The sequence below is a fragment of the Lemur catta genome, chromosome X (assembly GCF_020740605.2).
Source record: "Lemur catta isolate mLemCat1 chromosome X, mLemCat1.pri, whole genome shotgun sequence".
Taxonomy (NCBI): domain Eukaryota; kingdom Metazoa; phylum Chordata; class Mammalia; order Primates; family Lemuridae; genus Lemur; species Lemur catta.
Genome location: NC_059155.1, coordinates 60266589 through 60272967, shown reverse-complemented (window position 1 = coordinate 60272967; position 6379 = coordinate 60266589).

Genomic DNA, 6379 nt, shown 5'->3' with positions numbered 1-6379 from the left:
ATACCAATAAGCTTTTATTCTGGACCTAAACAAGTTGATACTAAAGTTCATATGGAAAAATGAATATGCAAGAATAGCTAAACAGTCTCTCTAACTTTCTTTTTTTACTTTTGTTTTTATTTATTTATTTTTTTTGAGACAGAGTCTCGCTCTGTTGCCTGGGCTAGAGTGCCGTGGCGTCAGCCCAGCTCACAGCAACCTCAAACTCCTGGGCTCAGGCAATCCTTCTGCCTCAGCCTCCCGAGTAGCTGGGACTACAGGCATGTGCCACCATGCCCGGCTAATTTTTTTTCTATATATATTTTTAGCTGTCCAAATCATTTCTTTCTATTTTTTAGTAGAGATGGGGTCTCGCTCTTGCTCAGGCTGGTCTCAAACTCCTGACCTCGAGCCATCCTCCCGCCTCAGCCTCCCAGAGTGCTAGGATTACAGGTGTGAGCCACCGTGCCTGGCCTCTCTAACTTTCTTAAACTGGTCATATTCCCTCTTGCCACCCCATTCCCACCTCGCTTAATCAAATCCTTCCTCCACCTTCGGATCTCTCCTCAAGCATCCCTTCTGGGAAGACTTTACTACACACACACACACAGACACACACACACACACACAGTAAGAGAGAGAGAGAGAGAGAGAGAGAGAGAGAATATCAGTGCATATCAGTCTAGGGAAGACCTTTTTGTTGTACACGCTCACAGAACCATGTTCCTCTCCTTCACAGCACTCAGCTCAATTTGGAGCTTGGAGGTTTATTTGGTTAAACCGGTTTCCTCCTTTAGGCTGAAAAGGAAAACAGGGACAGGGACTGTTTTATGCACTGAGTAACTCCTCTGTCCAGCACAACCCCAGGTACATGACTGGCACTTGATAATTATTTTTGAATAAATAAATGTCAAGATATGAAAAAAATACAAATCAAATGGCCAGCTGTTTTTAAGGAAATTTGGTCTCTAGGTCCAGTGAGGTTTTGGGGGTTTTTTATTCTTTTTAGTTCCATAGATTTGGGGGGTACAAATGGCTTTTTGATACATAGATGAATTGTACAGTGGTAGAATCAGGGCTTTTAGTGTACCCAAATAGCATACATTGTACCTGACAGGCAATAGGTCTAGTGTTTTGAAAGTAGTAAAGATGTGATCTTAGCATCCCTGTTTATAATGTTGGAAACCTTACCAAAAAAGAGAAAATGTAGCAGAATAAATGAATCCAAAGGAATAATTTTTCTTTTTCCTAGCCCCAAATCCTGGTCTTATTTTTTTGTCAGGCAATTCTGCAGATTCTGCCTTCCCAACCTCTATCTATCCCTTCCTTTCCAACTGCCATCTACTTCAGATTCTCTACTCTTTCTGTCCCTACCTCAATCCCAATCCACTGGACCCCAGCAAGACTATTTCTGGAAAGTCATTTCTGCTAATATTACTTAGTCTCTCAATGAAAATTGTCAGTGGTTTGCTTTCAAAGATCAAATGTAAAAGTGCTGCCTGCCAGCAGTCAATCAGACAGCAAACGCTTATTGAACACCTCCTGTGTGCTTGATACCATGATAAGCTCTGGCATTCAATACCCTAAACAACATAATTTACAAGTCTTAATGATTTGTGTCTTTATCCAAAGACGAATTGGAAGCCAGGACAAATTCTGAGCAGAGGAATGACGTAATTGAAGTATATCACTGATTCAAAATCAGAGGAGGGCAAAATGGAAACAGAGACTGGCTAGGCAGTTTTTATAGAGCTCCTGGGGACAGTTCGTGGTCACGTGAGAGAGGGTAGTAGCAGTGGCAATGAAGAGAAGTGAATGGATTGAAAGGATAGGGAGAAGGTAAAACCAACCTTAGTGATAGATTGGATTGCGGAAGGCGGCTGAGGAAGAAGGAGATGTCAAGAATGATTACTAAGTTTCTGACTGTATAATAGAATAGATGGTTTTGCAATTCACGTATTAGAATTGAGATGACCTTGAGGCAACCAAGAGGAAATGTCAAGTGGGCAACTGGATTTCAGGGTATGGAGCCCCAAGGAGAGGCCTGGGCTGGAAATATCGATTTGGGGACACTGAAGAGACCATACAGTGAAAAAAGATGTCCTGGGGCTGAGCCTTGAGGAATTCTAACATTCTAACACTGAACGAGCATCCCACAACAGCAACGACAATGGTAGTAACTCATAATACTTGAAGCTTACTCCATGGTATGCACTATTCTGAGATTTCATATATATAATCACCTAGATATACACTTGTGCACGTTTGTGTGTGTCGTTCATTGCTGGGGATATGTTCTGAGAAATGTATTGTTAGGTGATTTCAGCATTGTGTGTGAACATCCTGGAGCGTACCTACACAAACCTAGATGGTATAGCCTACTGCACACCTAGGCTATATGGTGTAGCCTATTACTCCTAGGCTACAAACCTGTACAGTGTGTTACTGTACTGAATACTATAGGTAATTGTAATACAATAATAAGTATTTGTTTATCTATACATATTTAAACACAGAAAAGATACAGTAAAAATATGGTATTATACTCTTATGGGACTATTGTTGTATATGTGGCTCTTTGTTGACCAAAATGTCATGCAGCACATGACTGTATATACATGAAATTTAATTCTTACAGCAGCCCCACAGGCCAGCTACTATTAGAATCACTATTTTACAGATGAGGCACAAAGAGGTTAAGCAACTTGCCCAAGGCCACAGAGCTGTAAGTGGTGGAGCTGGCCTGTGAATTTGTGTCGTCTCACTCCAAAGCCCAATCTTCCAGATGCTGTGCTCTGAAGGTGCAGCTATGAAAGCGGACGAGATCCAGGCAAGTGTGATGTCACAGAAAAAGAAAGAAGAGAAGGTTTGAAGGTGGGAGCTGTCAACGGTGTTAAATGTTATTGATACATATGTACAATTATAATGTGTCAATTACAAATGTTAAAGGTCAAATAAGGTGAGACATGAAAATGTCCTCTGGATTCAATAACATGAAAGATTAAACAAAGCTGATTAGGTAGCACTATGGGGGCAGAACACAGATTGGAGCGTGGTGAAGAATAAATAGGAGATCATAGCATGGAGAGAGCAAGTACAGGTAAGTTGACCAAGAAGTTGGGCTGTGAGGAGTGAGCAAAGAAACCAGTGGCAGCAGGACAACGGTAGGACAAGAGTGGGACAAGGGTGCCAGGCAGAAAGATGCAAGAGCAGACTGTAATCCAGCCAGGTTCTGCTTTCAAGCTGTAAGCCTTGGCCTGGTGCAGTGGCCTGAAGGAAGGGGTACCTACGTCAATGTGGTCAGCCCCCTATTAGAATCCATCTATGTGGAAGGGGCACCTTCTGATTCCCACAAAGGTGCTGTATGTGTTAGCAGTAGCTATGCTAAATGAGGATGCAAATCAATGGAACTTGAGAGAGAGAGAGACTTAACTGTGTTTAATTTTCACATCAGTGGGAATAATCTGGCTGAGAGGGTGTAGTTGAGTAAACAAGAGGGAGACATGGTGATTGTGGTGACTGATAGGAGAGGCTGCGGCCTACTCTATTGTACTACTTTATTTTAAAAAAGGAATAGCAGGTCCACTGACTTAGGTGTGATAGAAATCACTTTATAGAAAACAACTTTATTTCTGATTGAGTTCCTTCTGCCAGGATTAAGACAATTTATCTAGGGTTAATTACCTCTTGTTAATTCCTAGGGTTTTCTCTACTCCCAGGGTTGTACTATTGATCTGGGGTCTTAGGATCATTGTGTTTTTGTCCATGTAGTTGACCCAAGATGTCACCATCACTGTCCCTGTGACCCTTCTGCTGCTCCCATGCTGTGTCTGGGAAGTGCCCTGGATCATCTGTCAAGATGAACCATGCACCCATTCCTCCTTGACTCCTGCTCTGCCCTGACTCACTGCCAGGAAGAAGAACTCAGGCACTCTCTGCTGGGGTATCCATAGACTTCTCTTTCTCCCTTCACCCACTCCAAGCCTAGGGGAAATCTCTTAGTGGAGGGGCCACTGGAGTGCTGTTCTTTCCTCTGCTTCCCCAGGACATTTCATCTACGCCCTCACACCTTCTGTATATCAGCTAGTTTTTGCTGCATAGCAAACCTCCAAAACTCACAACACACATCTATTATTTCTCACAATTGGGTGAGTCATCTCATTTGGGGCTGGAGGGTGTAGCATTTTTCTACTCAAAGTGTGGTCCTCAGACCAGGAGCATCAGCAACACCTGGGAGTTTATTAGAAATGTAGACTCTCTGGCTCTACCCCAGGCATAATGAATCAGTTTCTGCATTTTTTTTTTTGAGACAGGGTCTTGCTCTGTTGCCCAGAGCTTACTGCAGCCTTGAACTCCTGGGCTCAAGTGATCTTCCCACCTCAGCCTCCCAGAGTAGCTGGGACTACAGATGCATGCCTCCATGCCCGGCTAATTTTTTTATTTTTATTTTTTGTAGAGATGGGGTCTCACTTTGTGGTTCAGGCTGGTCTCGAACTCCTGGCTTCAAGCAATCCTCCTGCCTCAGCCTCCCAAAGTGCTGGGATCATAGGCATGAGCTGCTGCGCCTGGCTTAGTTTCTGTATTTTGACAAGATCCCTCAAACATTAAAGTTTGAGAAGCACTGGTCTAGGATATCCTCTCTTACCTGTCTGGCAGTTGGCAAGCTGATTGGCCTGGGGTGGAGAGGGGTCTGCTGGGAAGGCTTATTCTCTGATCCATGGGGCTAGCCCAGGCTTCTTCATGTGGTGATCTCAGGGTTCCAAAGAGCAGCAAGAGTGCAATCCCCACAGCAGGAGCATTTTTCAAACCTCTGCTGTGTCATGTTTGCTACTGTCCCACTGGCCAATGCAAGTCACAAGGTCACCCCAGAGTCAGTGTGGGAAGGCATTGCCAAAGGGCATGGAGAAAGGAAAGGAATACCTTGCAGTTATTTTTAAAAAGCCTACCACACTCTCCACTATTGGAGTTGAGGCTTTTGGAAAGAAGCACCAGCACCCATTTGCATTCTGCCCAGCCACATCCCTCCCCTCGGGTGAGCACAAAGCCACCTACTTGCTTAACAGAGGAGAGGAGGGAAAAGTGAAAACATAAGGAAAGAGAAAGTTATAGATCAATATTGGAAAATCATATCCTTGGTACAAAGCAGCAGATGTGTACAGAGGTAAGTGGATATATGGGTCTGGTGGTGGAAAAGTGAGAGATTGTCCACCATGGTTTCTTTTCTGTATGAAGTAGGAAGTAAGGTCATCTGTTGAGAAGAGGTAGGGCAGGGAAAGAGGGGTATCAGAGGTCTGAGGAAAGCAGAGAAGGTTTGAAATAGTCATATGGAACTTAAGACTGGGAATTGACATGGGGAGAGTAGGATTTCAGTGAACATTTGAGGTTGATGATCATGAAGTTATCTTTATGCCAATCTGTCCTGTGGGGAAACTTTTTTGCAATAGTATTTGCAGGCACAGAGAAAGCTAAAAGCAGCATTTGAGGGATTTTGCTAGATGAGTAATGAAAAGACAGAGGGCAAAGGAGTTTAGCTCACTGGTGGGAGTGTTATTAAAATAACGGTATGGCATCTCTTAGCTGAATATGAAAAACTGAGAAGAAAGTGGGGGTAGTGGCCAATGAGGTTGGAAAGTACAGAGGATCTGAACATGTGGCTGGAAGGAGAGGGAATTGTGGACAGAAACCAAAATGCTTGAGCCAGTAGTTGCAGAGGTGGAGTAGCTGTGATGAAAAAGACCAGAGGAAATCTCTGGAGATGTTCTCACTCTTCCTAGCTGAACACCTTCCCCTGGTGGAAATGAGTAGATTTGCTTTCTATATTTTGTTAACCTTACAACACCTTCCCCAGGGGGTGAGAAGCTCTCCTTTCCTTGTTCATTACCCTGCTGAAACAGAGCAAAAATTATCCTTTTTTATTCTCTTTTGAGTTTTCGTAACTCTAAGCTTCATCTGCCTCTTGGACTTCCTGTCACTTTTTCATCTATCCTTGGGTACATGTCCCTCCTTATGGGTCCTTTTAAACACCAAGCTTCTGAGAAAGTTCACCATCCTACCATTCTGCTTCTGCAAATGTCTTTTGCTCACATGTGTCAGAATAGACTGGGTTATACTGTGGTAACTGATAACTCCAATTTCACAACCCCAGGAGGTATGTGGGCACTAAAAATTATTCACATTTTACAAATGAGTAAACTGAGCCTCGGGGTGTCTGTAAAATGTGCAGGGCCCTCAGCTGGCAAAACCCTAAGGACCACAACAGTTAGAATCTCACAATGGCTAGCTCTTAATAAAGCGCACTGCACGAATGCAGTAGTACCTTCAAAACCCCTGACCTCCATGCAACGTGCAATTGTGTATCTTTATCTTAGTTGAGAAGTTCTCCGTCCAGAACTCAGTAACC